Genomic DNA, 13,659 nt, shown 5'->3' on the forward strand with positions numbered 1-13,659 from the left:
TCTTTGGGTCAGTGTGGGGTTTCCCAGGTTTTGGAATAAGAACGGCTGTGGCAGACTTAAAGTTGAGTGGAAAGTATCCAGAGGCAAGGGAGGCGTTGAATAGGTTAGTGATAGCAGTAATGATAGAAGCAGGGAGTTGTCTAAGAAGGATATGTCCAATGCCAGACGCACCAGGGGCTCTACGACGAGTGCCCATGAGAGCTGTCTTGACATCAGCTAGAGTTAGGGGAGTCTGTAGTTCAGTGTTTGAATTGAGATTTTCAAGGTGAATGAGGTCGTCTGGTGTAGTTGCTTGTCTATTTTGGTGTATCCAGTCTTCGACTATTTCAATGTTGGGGCGTGCAAATGGTTCAGGAGGATGAGGGTGAAAGATTTGTTCCCAGTGGTGTTTAAAAATGTTGAGAACTGCTTCAGGATCAGTGATTTTGTTGTTATTATGTAGAAGGTATTTAAACGGTGTGTGAGTTGATCCTTGTAATCGTTTGATTCGTTTCCAGAATTCTTGAGGTGTCAGTTTTCTGTATTGTTCTGCTTGTTCTATAAGGTGTTTCCAATGTTTTGTGTGATCTTCATCTAGGCAGTTAAGGATATGGTTTTTTAATGCTGTTAGGTCCCATAGTATTTGTCCATGACGATGTATGTTTTGTAAGAATCTAGTGTGATAGCAAGCTAAGAGGCGTTTGGAGCGAATGGAGGGGGTGAAAGTGAAATGTGGTTTGTGTGCTGTTTTAGGAATGGAGATGTTTGCTGCATGAATGATGGTGTCTTGTATGTTGCGTGCTTGTGTGTCGATGTCAGTGTGATGTTTGTCATTGTATTCATAAGTGAGATCAGTGTCATCAATGTGTTGTTTGAACATGTCCCAGTTTGCCCTATGGTATGAGAATTGAGGAGTGCTGGGGATGAGAATAGGATTTGTGGAGACTGTGAGAATTAAGGGAATATGATCAGAGCCCGTAATGGGCCCTGGTGAAATGAAGTGTTGCAAGTTGCTGCCGTGTCTGTTGGTGAATATGAGATCAGGCCGGCCAGAACCTGTATGTGTGAAACAAGTGGGGAAATCAGGGCCAAGAAAGAATAGATGTTTTTGGGTGTATATTTGGTGAAGCTGTCTGCCATGCTGATTTGTGGTATTGTGGTGGAATGTAGGGTGTTGTGCATTGAGGTCTGCAAGCAGAAAAACAGGCAAGTGAGAGTTGTTGAAGAGAGTTATGAAATCTTGCATGGGAATGTCGGTGTTAGGACGGGTGTAGGTTGTGCAGATGATGAGAGACCCCATTTGTGTATGAACTTTAATGGCTAGGAAATGTTTGTGAAGCCAATGAGTGTGTAAGAGTTCGTGTTTGTATGAAGAACGGATGAGTATTGCAACTCCTTCATGTGCTTCATCTGGTGACTGGTAAGAGGTGTAGCCATAATGTTTGATTTTATATGAGTTCGTGATGTATGTGCTATTTAATAATAGCACATCAGGTCTCTCGATCTCAATAAAATCTGACACCATGTGTCTAATGTTGAAATATGCCCGCACATTAAACTGTATGATCTTTATGAATTTTTAGGTTTTGATGGGGTGCTGGTGGGGTTTTGTGCATGTACAAGAGCATGAGGGTTGCGTGATTCAATGAGTTGGGCAGTTATTGAGGAGGGTGCATCTTGGAGGATGGTGGTAGGAATTGTAGGATATTTACAGCGGGAGGTGGGAGTAAGACAACGGGTTGCTGAACGGGCTCGGGACGAGACAAGATGAGTTACAGAAGAAATGACTGAAGTTGTTGGGGGATGGAGGGAGACAGAAGGCTTGTTGACAGGGACCGGGTGAGAGGTATCAGAGGTTGTAGTGTTAGTAGTCAGATTGGAAGTGGAGAGGACAATGTTGGGAGAAGAGGTTGAAAGTGCCTTTGACATGGATGCTTCAGTTTGGGATAGTCCAGGATGTGCTGTTTGGTCAGTGGCACCGTTTTCTGTAGCAGTCAGGAGTGGGTTGGTAGGAGATTGTGGGGGAACTGTAGTATTTTCTTCAGCTGAAGTCTTGGTGTTTTGTGGAGTGAGGACTGTAGGCGAGAATGGAGCAGAGCGCAATAGTTGAGTAGGAGGAACAGAGATACTAGGAAGGCCGTTATGAGTGAGAAAGATTGGAAGATAGTCAGCAAAGTCACGGCCATCGTCCTTGGCCTTCAAGTAAGCAGCTTGTACACAGGCAGTGACTCGTTCATATGCAAGGTTCTGAAGAGGAGAATAAGGTGGAGGTGGTGGGTGAGGGAAGAGAGGTGGAGAGGACTGAGTTTGTTGTGCAGTATTATGATGATGTTGCTGGTGAGGTGAAGCATTAAGGACACTGGCATAGGACATTGAGGTGGCTGATGCTGTTTGGTGATGAGATAGGTTATGGGAGGTTGAAGAAGAGGAATGAGGGTGTGCTTGAGTGCGAGGTTGGTTATTGCGAAGAGATTTTAGGGTTTGCTTTCTCAAAGGGCAAGATTTGTCAACTGCTGAATGACCTCCTTGGCAATTGATGCATTTTAAAGTGTTGGCAGAGCACTGAGTGTAAAAATGGCCTTCTGCAGAACATTTTGAACAAATTTGTGGGCTTTTACATTTCCGGGTTTCATGACTGTATTTGTAGCATTTAAAGCATTGCAGCAAAGGAAGATAGTCAACTGGACTAATGAGATAGGGAGGAGTGCTGGTGTTGAGGATTTTTATCCCATGATGCAAGAGTTTTTGAGCTTCTGTAGGGGAGGAACACTGGATCTTAAGGTGTTTTGTGTTGGGCACTGGGTATATTTCCATGACAGTAATAGCATTCCTGTGAGAGATGTCTTGATAGAGATTGATAGTAGTAGGTGCTGAAAGGACAGAGCTGTCGACATTTCTTACAAGTACAGAGCATTTAGTTTTTTGTTCAATAGTGAGAACAGGAGTAAGTGAAGCTTGTGTGAGTTTTCTGAAAGTAGGTTCCTTGAAACAGGCAAAAAGGTCGTCTTCAGAGGCAATGAGAAATTTGATGGTGTTTGTGTTGGCGTGTTTGATGTGGTTAGTGGCTGGTGTGCCAGTGGCATTGTAGAAGGTGGTGATGCAGTCAATAGTGTCTATGGGTGTATTCCCAGTGTAGGTCATCCGTAGACAGTGAGCCATTGTGACTCACTGTCTACTGACAGTCCCGTGTCTTGTGCCAATCACTGCGATTCCATTAGCTCAGTGGGGGGGTCAGTGTGCTCGTGAGCTGTGGGTTGGAGCTCGGTTGTCAGAGGCGTAATTCCGGGTTCCTAGCAGGCTAATTGAACCCGGTTCGGCACAAATACAAAGTATTCGTGAGTCCTGAAGGTGTTACTCAAGGGCAACCCCCACTGCTAGTTGACTCGCACTATCACGAGGTTCTAGCAGTGGATCGGCATAGCAAACAAGCCAGGCAGGGAGACACAGGGCGCAAGCACGTGCTGTGACCCCACCTGGGAGGAAAGGACGAATACCCCACTGCACTTTCACCGCACAGGGGGTAGGTCCCGGCCTGAAGAGGAAGAAATGTTTAGCAGAGGAGAGAAAGAGTGCTATACACGGCAATACACATTACGTAAGTTAGGCCATCCAGCTGTCCCTGGTTTTATTCAGGGTGGCAGTACGGGTTGGCCCACTAGGGTAATGTATCTTTGCACGTTATATCACTGATAGAGCTGTAACATAAACCGTGAACACGCCGAGAGGAAGAGCCGTCGTTGCCTGAAAAAGAGGTGTGTGCCAGTTTGCCTGGGTGTTGCCTTGGATGGAAGATGGCTGTGATAAGGATGTGGCCCCAGGTAGGGTTACCACGAGAGTATGCTCGTCTGGGCCGACCAAGCGGCCCTGACCTTGCAAGTTAGCAACAGGTGCTACTAGCGCTCTGCATCTCTGGCTGTTGTTAAATCGATGCTGTTGGATCACTGTGGTGGTTGTGATGTCAGATGCCTCAAAACGGTGGTCCCATGTAACTGCAATAATGCAGAGGCAGGTGGTTGCAGGTGCGGGGGCGCTCAAACAGCGTATCGCCTAGATCTCACTGCGAGCGCGACGTGCTGCTGCTTCCGTTGCCAATAACGACTTTTGCGAGAATCAGAATCAGAATAATACAGGAGAAGATGCCCATAGGGGCGAGCTTGGAAGTGGGGACAGAAGAAGATAAGGGGGGGTGAGAGGAAGAAGATTTGTAAGAGAAAAAGTGCCAGGGCTAAACCCAGCTGCGTGTCGTTAGGTTGCGGCTTTCGAGGCAGGGACTCAGTCGGGTGTTTTCAGTGACAACATCGGGACATCACAAACTCACAACATCACAGTGATTGGCTCAAGAGCGTCAGGGCTGAACTTTTTTACGGATTGTTTGTGCTGGTTGTTGAGAGCTGAATATGTAATGATAGCGGATGCTGGGTGTTGAGAGCTAAAGTTTAACGAAATACAGAGTTAGGAAGAGGATCATGGATGGTAGAGAAGAGGTCATGATTGTTTCGTGGTAGTCTGAGAGTGTGTAGGAGAAAATCAATGTGTTGTTCATGATGAGTGAGTAGTCTATCGATTTGTTTGTCTGATAGAGTTTTCCAGTAGGTATTTAGGGCAGGAATGTTAGTACTTTCATGGAGACTTTGACTGGTATTTAACTCTTGCCATCGGGTGTTGAGTACCCATCTTAGTGCTCTGTTCTGTATTCTTTGAAGTTTTATTTTGTTAGTGCGTGCAGATAGAGAAAGAGCTAGTGGAGCGTATGTTAGGAGAGGTCTAATAAGTGCTTTGTAAAGGTGCATTTTTGTGTCAGGTTTTGCAAATCTAAGTCTGTATAGTTTCTTCATGGCTTGAAGAGCTATTGCATGTTTCTGTGTTATGTGTGTGTGAAAGAGTAGTTGTCGATCAAATGTGAGTCCCAGGACTGTGGAGGAGGGAGATACAGAGATATAAGTAGGATTTTGAGTGTATGAATAGAGTTTGAGAGGAATTGGGCGAATAGTTCTTTTACAGAAAAAGTAGGTGATTTTAGATTTGCTGGAGTTGGTTTTTATACGCCATTTGTACTCCCACTCAGTGACAACATCAAGTTCTGTTTGTGCTCTGTTTGTTAGTGTATCAATGGTGTTGCTGGTGACAAGGTGAGAGACATCATCAGCATAACATATGGTTAATGAAGTGTGATGAACAGGGTCAGGAATGTCGTTTATGTATAGGATGTAGAGTGTTGGGGCAAGAACAGAGCCTTGGGGAACACCGGCGTGTAAGTTGAAGTAGTCAGAGTGTTGTTGGAGGAACTTAATTCTCATTGTCCTATCGTCTAAGTAGTTCGAAAGAAGTTTGGTGGTGATAAGAGGAAGATTAAAGTTGTTGCATAGTTTGAATTTTAAGCCGTCATGCCAAACAGTGTCAAAGGCCTTCTCAACGTCCTTAGTGATGAGTGCAGTCTTAAGTCTTTGGTGCTGATTGATACTGAGGTAGTTAGTCATGATGTTTAAGGCGTCGTGAGTGGACCGGTGAGGCCGAAATCCAAACTGTTTGTTAGTGAGTAAGTCATTGTGTTCAAGGTGGGTTCTAAGTCTCTGGTTGATCAGCCTTTCAAAGACTTTGCCAAGTGTCTCTAGAAGGCTGATGGGTCTATAGTTCTTTGGGTCAGTGTGGGGTTTCCCAGGTTTTGGAATAAGAACGGCTGTGGCAGACTTAAAGTTGAGTGGAAAGTATCCAGAGGCAAGGGAGGCGTTGAATAGGTTAGTGATAGCAGTAATGATAGAAGCAGGGAGTTGTCTAAGAAGGATATGTCCAATGCCAGACGCACCAGGGGCTCTACGACGAGTGCCCATGAGAGCTGTCTTGACATCAGCTAGAGTTAGGGGAGTCTGTAGTTCAGTGTTTGAATTGAGATTTTCAAGGTGAATGAGGTCGTCTGGTGTAGTTGCTTGTCTATTTTGGTGTATCCAGTCTTCGACTATTTCAATGTTGGGGCGTGCAAATGGTTCAGGAGGATGAGGGTGAAAGATTTGTTCCCAGTGGTGTTTAAAAATGTTGAGAACTGCTTCAGGATCAGTGATTTTGTTGTTATTATGTAGAAGGTATTTAAACGGTGTGTGAGTTGATCCTTGTAATCGTTTGATTCGTTTCCAGAATTCTTGAGGTGTCAGTTTTCTGTATTGTTCTGCTTGTTCTATAAGGTGTTTCCAATGTTTTGTGTGATCTTCATCTAGGCTGTTAAGGATATGGTTTTTTAATGCTGTTAGGTCCCATAGTATTTGTCCATGACGATGTATGTTTTGTAAGAATCTAGTGTGATAGCAAGCTAAGAGGCGTTTGGAGCGAATGGAGGGGGTGAAAGTGAAATGTGGTTTGTGTGTTGTTTTAGGAATGGAGATGTTTGCTGCATGAATGATGGTGTCTTGTATGTTGCGTGCTTGTGTGTCGATGTCAGTGTGATGTTTGTCATTGTATTCATAAGTGAGATCAGTGTCATCAATGTGTTGTTTGAACATGTCCCAGTTTGCCCTATGGTATGAGAATTGAGGAGTGCTGGGGATGAGAATAGGATTTGTGGAGACTGTGAGAATTAAGGGAATATGATCAGAGCCCGTAATGGGCCCTGGTGAAATGAAGTGTTGCAAGTTGCTGCCGTGTCTGTTGGTGAATATGAGATCAGGCCGGCCAGAACCTGTATGTGTGAAACAAGTGGGGAAATCAGGGCCAAGAAAGAATAGATGTTTTTGGGTGTATATTTGGTGAAGCTGTCTGCCATGCTGATTTGTGGTATTGTGGTGGAATGTAGGGTGTTGTGCATTGAGGTCTGCAAGCAGAAAAACAGGCAAGTGAGAGTTGTTGAAGAGAGTTATGAAATCTTGCATGGGAATGTCGGTGTTAGGACGGGTGTAGGTTGTGCAGATGATGAGAGACCCCATTTGTGTATGAACTTTAATGGCTAGGAAATGTTTGTGAAGCCAATGAGTGTGTAAGAGTTCGTGTTTGTATGAAGAACGGATGAGTATTGCAACTCCTTCATGTGCTTCATCTGGTGACTGGTAAGAGGTGTAGCCATAATGTTTGATTTTATATGAGTTCGTGATGTATGTGCTATTTAATAATAGCACATCAGGTCTCTCGATCTCAATAAAATCTGACACCATGTGTCTAATGTTGAAATATGCCCGCACATTAAACTGTATGATCTTTATGAATTTTTAGGTTTTGATGGGGTGCTGGTGGGGTTTTGTGCATGTACAAGAGCATGAGGGTTGCGTGATTCAATGAGTTGGGCAGTTATTAAGGAGGGTGCATCTTGGAGGATGGTGGTAGGAATTGTAGGATATTTACAGCGGGAGGTGGGAGTAAGACAACGGGTTGCTGAACGGGCTCGGGACGAGACAAGATGAGTTACAGAAGAAATGACTGAAGTTGTTGGGGGATGGAGGGAGACAGAAGGCTTGTTGACAGGGACCGGGTGAGAGGTATCAGAGGTTGTAGTGTTAGTAGTCAGATTGGAAGTGGAGAGGACAATGTTGGGAGAAGAGGTTGAAAGTGCCTTTGACATGGATGCTTCAGTTTGGGATAGTCCAGGATGTGCTGTTTGGTCAGTGGCACCGTTTTCTGTAGCAGTCAGGAGTGGGTTGGTAGGAGATTGTGGGGGAACTGTAGTATTTTCTTCAGCTGAAGTCATGGTGTTTTGTGGAGTGAGGACTGTAGGCGAGAATGGAGCAGAGCGCAATAGTTGAGTAGGAGGAACAGAGATACTAGGAAGGCCGTTATGAGTGAGAAAGATTGGAAGATAGTCAGCAAAGTCACGGCCATCGTCCTTGGCCTTCAAGTAAGCAGCTTGTACACAGGCAGTGACTCGTTCATATGCAAGGTTCTGAAGAGGAGAATAAGGTGGAGGTGGTGGGTGAGGGAAGAGAGGTGGAGAGGACTGAGTTTGTTGTGCAGTATTATGATGATGTTGCTGGTGAGGTGAAGCATTAAGGACACTGGCATAGGACATTGATGTGGCTGATGCTGTTTGGTGATGAGATAGGTTATGGGAGGTTGAAGAAGAGGAATGAGGGTGTGCTTGAGTGCGAGGTTGGTTATTGCGAAGAGATTTTAGGGTTTGCTTTCTCAAAGGGCAAGATTTGTCAACTGCTGAATGACCTCCTTGGCAATTGATGCATTTTAAAGTGTTGGCAGAGCACTGAGTGTAAAAATGGCCTTCTACAGAACATTTTGAACAAATTTGTGGGCTTTTACATTTCCGGGTTTCATGACTGTATTTGTAGCATTTAAAGCATTGCAGCAAAGGAAGATAGTCAACTGGACTAATGAGATAGGGAGGAGTGCTGGTGTGGAGGATTTTACACCAGCACTCCTCCCTATCTCATTAGTCCAGTTGACTATCTTCCTTTGCTGCAATGCTTTAAATGCTACAAATACAGTCATGAAACCCGGAAATGTAAAAGCCCACAAATTTGTTCAAAATGTTCTGTAGAAGGCCATTTTTACACTCAGTGCTCTGCCAACACTTTAAAATGCATCAATTGCCAAGGAGGTCATTCAGCAGTTGACAAATCTTGCCCTTTGAGAAAGCAAACCCTAAAATCTCTTCGCAATAACCAACCTCGCACTCAAGCACACCCTCATTCCTCTTCTTCAACCTCCCATAACCTATCTCATCACCAAACAGCATCAGCCACATCAATGTCCTATGCCAGTGTCCTTAATGCTTCACCTCACCAGCAACATCATCATAATACTGCACAACAAACTCAGTCCTCTCCACCTCTCTTCCCTCACCCACCACCTCCACCTTATTCTCCTCTTCAGAACCTTGCATATGAACGAGTCACTGCCTGTGTACAAGCTGCTTACTTGAAGGCCAAGGACGATGGCCGTGACTTTTGCGCGAGGCGAGCTTTCCTTTTATATCCCGCTCGCGACTCAGCTCAGAGCGGGTCGCGTGGCGGAGCGCGCTGATTGGTCAGTGGCGGGCTCCCTTGATCCTGAGCGGGGTATATAACACGAAGCTCGATCTGCGGGGCGGCATAAAACCACCACAAACCCACAACAGCAGCAGCAATGTCAGGACGCGGCAAGGGAGGCAAAGTGAAGGGCAAGTCAAAGTCTCGCTCCAGCAGGGCCGGACTTCAGTTCCCCGTGGGCAGAATTCACCGTCTGCTGCGTAAGGGCAACTACGCCGAACGCGTCGGTGCTGGCGCTCCTGTCTACCTGGCAGCCGTCATGGAATACCTCGCTGCCGAAGTTCTGGAGCTCGCCGGTAACGCCGCACGTGACAACAAGAAGACCCGTATCATCCCACGTCACTTGCAGTTGGCCATCCGCAACGACGAAGAACTCAACAAACTTCTGTCTGGCGTAACCATTGCACAGGGAGGTGTTCTTCCAAACATTCAGGCAGTTCTTTTGCCAAAGAAGACAGAGAAGAAGTAAGCACTTCTGCCACCCACCACGACAAATACCATAACCAGGCTCCATCCGGAGCCACACACACTTTAATAGAGAGATTCAAGTAGACAATCAACTTTCAAACATTAATAATAACATTTATATTGATTTCATTTGGAATGTGTACATAACAAACAAACAAAACAAAATTATAGGGGATATTCAGCATCACTTGGAATATTAACCAATCATATAAATCCAATATATATTTTATATTTTACTTTAAGCGAGGAATTCATATTCTATCAATTTTTAATCATACAAATGAACAAAAGCAATTCTTCACTAGACGTAATGAATGAATAAATGATCAAGGTTTTAATGTGTTTCATGAATAAATATATATATATATATATATATATATATATATATATATATATATATATATATATATATATATATATATATATATATAATATAATATAATATATTATAATACTTGTGAACCAGAATATGTTTGAGCAGCAGCGATCGTGCCATTGGCCGAAGTGCAACAATTCAAATAATTTAAAGGGCCTGCTCGGGTATATAAGAGAGGCTGCGAGACTGGGGCCGGTGGTGGGTGATGGGTGATGAGTAATGGTGTGGTGTGGTGTGGTGTTGTTAAGAGTTGATTTACGGCCAGCCAGCCAGCTGCAGCCAAGGCAGGGCAGGGCAGGGCAGGGCAAGGCAAGGCAAGGCAAGGCAAGGCAAGGCAAGGCAATAACAGGACAGGACAGGCAAGGCAAGGCAAGGCAAGGCAAGGCAAGCAGGCGGGCGGGCGGGCGGGCGGGCGGGCGGGCAGCCAGCCAGCCAGCCAGCCAGCCAGCCAGCCAGCCAGCCAGGCAGGCAGGCAGGCAGGCAGGCAGGCAGCCAGCCAGTCAGTCAGTCAGTCAGTCAGCCAGCCAGCCAGCCAGCCAGCCAGCCAGCCAGCCAGCCAGGCAGGCAGGCAGGCAGCCAGCCAGCCAGCCAGCCAGCCACTCCCACTTTGTATTTATATGCATTCAATTTATATTCAAACTATATATGTTAAGGGCCTAGTTTTAGTGTTTATTTTAAAAATGACAAACATCGAGTCGTTTTACCAGTCCTTTAGCGTTAACGGTGATGCATTTTAAAACTGAACAGAAATCACCTTTTCTGGATATATCAAATATCGAATCCGCTTAATGTGCCTACAATTCAATCATTCAAAAAATACATAATTTACATCATGCCTTTTCATAGAACAGACAATAAGATTTGAGACAATAAGAACTTTAGTTTTATAACTAAAGTTGCACAATTATACCAACTCTATGGTGGCTGGGTGGTAAGGTGTGTGGCTGGTGTTTTGGAAGTCGCGAGTTCAAACGACCCAATGGGAGTACTTTTTTTTTTTTTTATGCCATACAATCTTCCTAGTACTATTATGTAGGTGTGTGTGTGTGTGTTTTTATTCATTCTTTGGTTTTATAGATGACATACATATTGACTCCTTTTACCGGTCCTTAATTAGGCTCTGGGGAAGCAATGGTGGTGGTGGTGGTGGTGCATTTAAAACTAAACCAAAAATCACCAGTTCTGGACGCGTCAAATATCATATCCGCTTAATGTGTCTACAACCTAATTACTTAAAACTACACTATTTAATTCATTCATATCATGTGCATATTGGTCATTATGCTCATACAACCGACATAACAATTTATTTTCATTATTAGAATCATACATTTCATCAAGTAATACAGATACAAAGAGATTTTCTTTCTGAGAAGACCGTTAGTATTGGCTGGCTGGCAGGCAGGCAGGCATTTGAGGGTTATTATTTCGCCTGTTGATTGGGGGGAGGGTTGATGTGTTAGGGGGTTTTCGGTTAGGTGTGGTGGTGGTGATTGGTGGTGATTGGTGGTGGTGGTGATTGGTGGTGATTGGTGGTGAGTAGTAGTGGTGGTGGTGGTGGTGGTGGTGGTGGTGGTGGTGGTGGTAGTAGGTGGGAGGGGGGGGGGGGGGGGAAGGGGAATGATGGTCTGTGGATTCCTTCTCCGTACCCCTTACATATAAGCAAAAACATGCCTTCCTGTGGGTATAGAAACATTAACACAAATTATATCAGTAACTGATATTGTAGCCTTTTAAACAGAAAAGATTTGTACATACAAATACTTTTAAATTATCATTTATTTGTGGAAATGGCATTTACGTCATTAAATTGATACCTCAGCATCAAGTGTCCTGCAGTGGTCCAGTGGTAAAGTGTATATAAGTGATGCGTATTCTTGGAGTTGCGAGTTCAAACCCGGATTAAGCTATATATATATATCTATATATATATATATATATATATATATATATATATATATATATATATATATATATATATATATATATATATATATATATATATATATATATATATATATATATATATATACAACATGTTTTGTTTTGGTTGTTTGTTTTTGTATAAAGCCTCACACACTATATTAAGCGAGTTTGTTTTAAACATGACATACATATTAATTCATTTTACCAGGCCTTATTCCACACAACTCCGTGAATTTCCCGTGGAGCCAGCCAGCCAGCCATTCAAACAAAAACAAACGAAACAAAACAAAACAAAACAAAAAACATTAGTGCCAACAGCATTTGGTGTTCCCAGGCGGTCACCCATCCAAGTACTAACCAAACCCAACGTTGCTTAACTTCGCTGATCGGACGAGAAGCGGTGTTCTCAACGTGGTATGGCCGTTGGCATGAGACTGCCTACACATTGTGGCTAATAACCAACTCTTTTTAGTCATCACGGCAGGATACGGACCTTCTTGTGGTGTCTTAATGGTAATTGTATCCTAACATATTTTTGTCTCCTTGGCATGGATATTTAACATCGTTTATTCAGTCTTGGGTTTATGTTCTTTCGCCATTTACAGACATTTTACATCTACCTACTTCCTCAGCCTACCCTGCCAATTTCTAATGAATTTGTGGATTTTCTTTTGTAATACATACATGTGTGTGCTCATCTGCTCTTCAGTTTTTATGATATTTGTCTCATCTGTCCTGCTTTATGATACTTTTACAAAGAACATGAACAAATGCTTCTATTTTAGAGAAGATATGGGATCCAGGTTTCGGAGCCGTAAAACCAACCGTCGTGATTGGTGGACGAGTTGCCAGGTTGCAGCTTCTGTACCGTGCCGGCACATAAATAGGTTCGGCTCAAGCGGCGGCAGCATCATTCCCCCGTGACTGTCTGAGCGTCTCTCATCACCTTGGTTATCTCATCATCATCATGGTAGAAGCAAAGCCTACCAAGAAGGCTGCGGCTGCTGCTGCTGTGGTGGCCACCACCAGGAAACCTCGCGTCCAGGTTGCTCACCCGAAAACTAGTCAAATGGTTCTAGCCGCGGTCGCAGCACTCAAAGACCGTAAGGGCTCGTCTCTACAAGCAATCAAGAAGTACGTTGTTGCCAACAACAAAGTCGAGGCTGCCAAGATCGCCATTTACATCCGAAGATTTCTCAAGAAAGCAGTGGCTGACGGCATTCTTGTTCAGACCAAGGGAAGTGGAGCTAGTGGATCATTCAAGCTGGCCGTAGCAGAGAAGAGGGCCGTTCTAACTCCCAAGAAAGCCACCACAACCAAGAAACCATCTACAGCAGCAAAGAAGGCCGTGGTAACTCCCAAGAAAGCCGCCACAAGCAACAAACCACCTACAGCCTTGAAAAAGAAGCAGCAGCAGCAGCAGCTTGTTGTTGGGAACAAAAAGCCCAAAATAAAGAGAGCTTCAAAATCTCCCAAACCACCCAAGGCAAAGAAAGCTGTCAAGAAAACAACAAAGGCAAAATAAACGACGACATGCAAGCAGCATGAATACACATGACAATAAACATCCAGGCCTCCCCCCTCAGTGGAGGGGCCTCATATGATTCCAAAAAGAGTTTAGTTTTGTAGACAAATAAATCATTACTTTTGGGGTAGATTTACTCTGTATATTATATATATATATATATATATATATATATATATATATATATATATATATATATATATATATATATATATAAATATATATATATATATATATATATTTATATATACACATGGGTGAGGTGATATGGTACCAAAGTTTTGGGTAAGGTGATTGACATTTACACAAGATAAAACACGAACCAATGGGAATAAAAACATAAGAATGGAAGTAACTGCAGAAGGCCTATTGGCCCATAACACAAGCACTTCCTCTTGATGCTTCTATATTGGTTCGGAGTCTTGAAG

The 13,659-nt window shown here is 43.8% G+C and overlaps 1 non-coding gene across 1 annotated transcript; it reads right to left on the reverse strand.

The window, feature by feature from the left end:
• Positions 1-12,015: 12,015 nt before the first annotated feature.
• On the reverse strand, positions 12,016-12,134 carry LOC138361756 (5S ribosomal RNA). Its single transcript, XR_011227161.1, has one exon. It is a non-coding gene; the product is annotated as a 5S ribosomal RNA (ribosomal RNA).
• Positions 12,135-13,659: the final 1,525 nt, after the last annotated feature.

Source organism: Procambarus clarkii, unplaced genomic scaffold (assembly GCF_040958095.1).
Source record: "Procambarus clarkii isolate CNS0578487 unplaced genomic scaffold, FALCON_Pclarkii_2.0 HiC_scaffold_699, whole genome shotgun sequence".
Taxonomy (NCBI): Eukaryota; Metazoa; Arthropoda; class Malacostraca; order Decapoda; family Cambaridae; genus Procambarus; species Procambarus clarkii.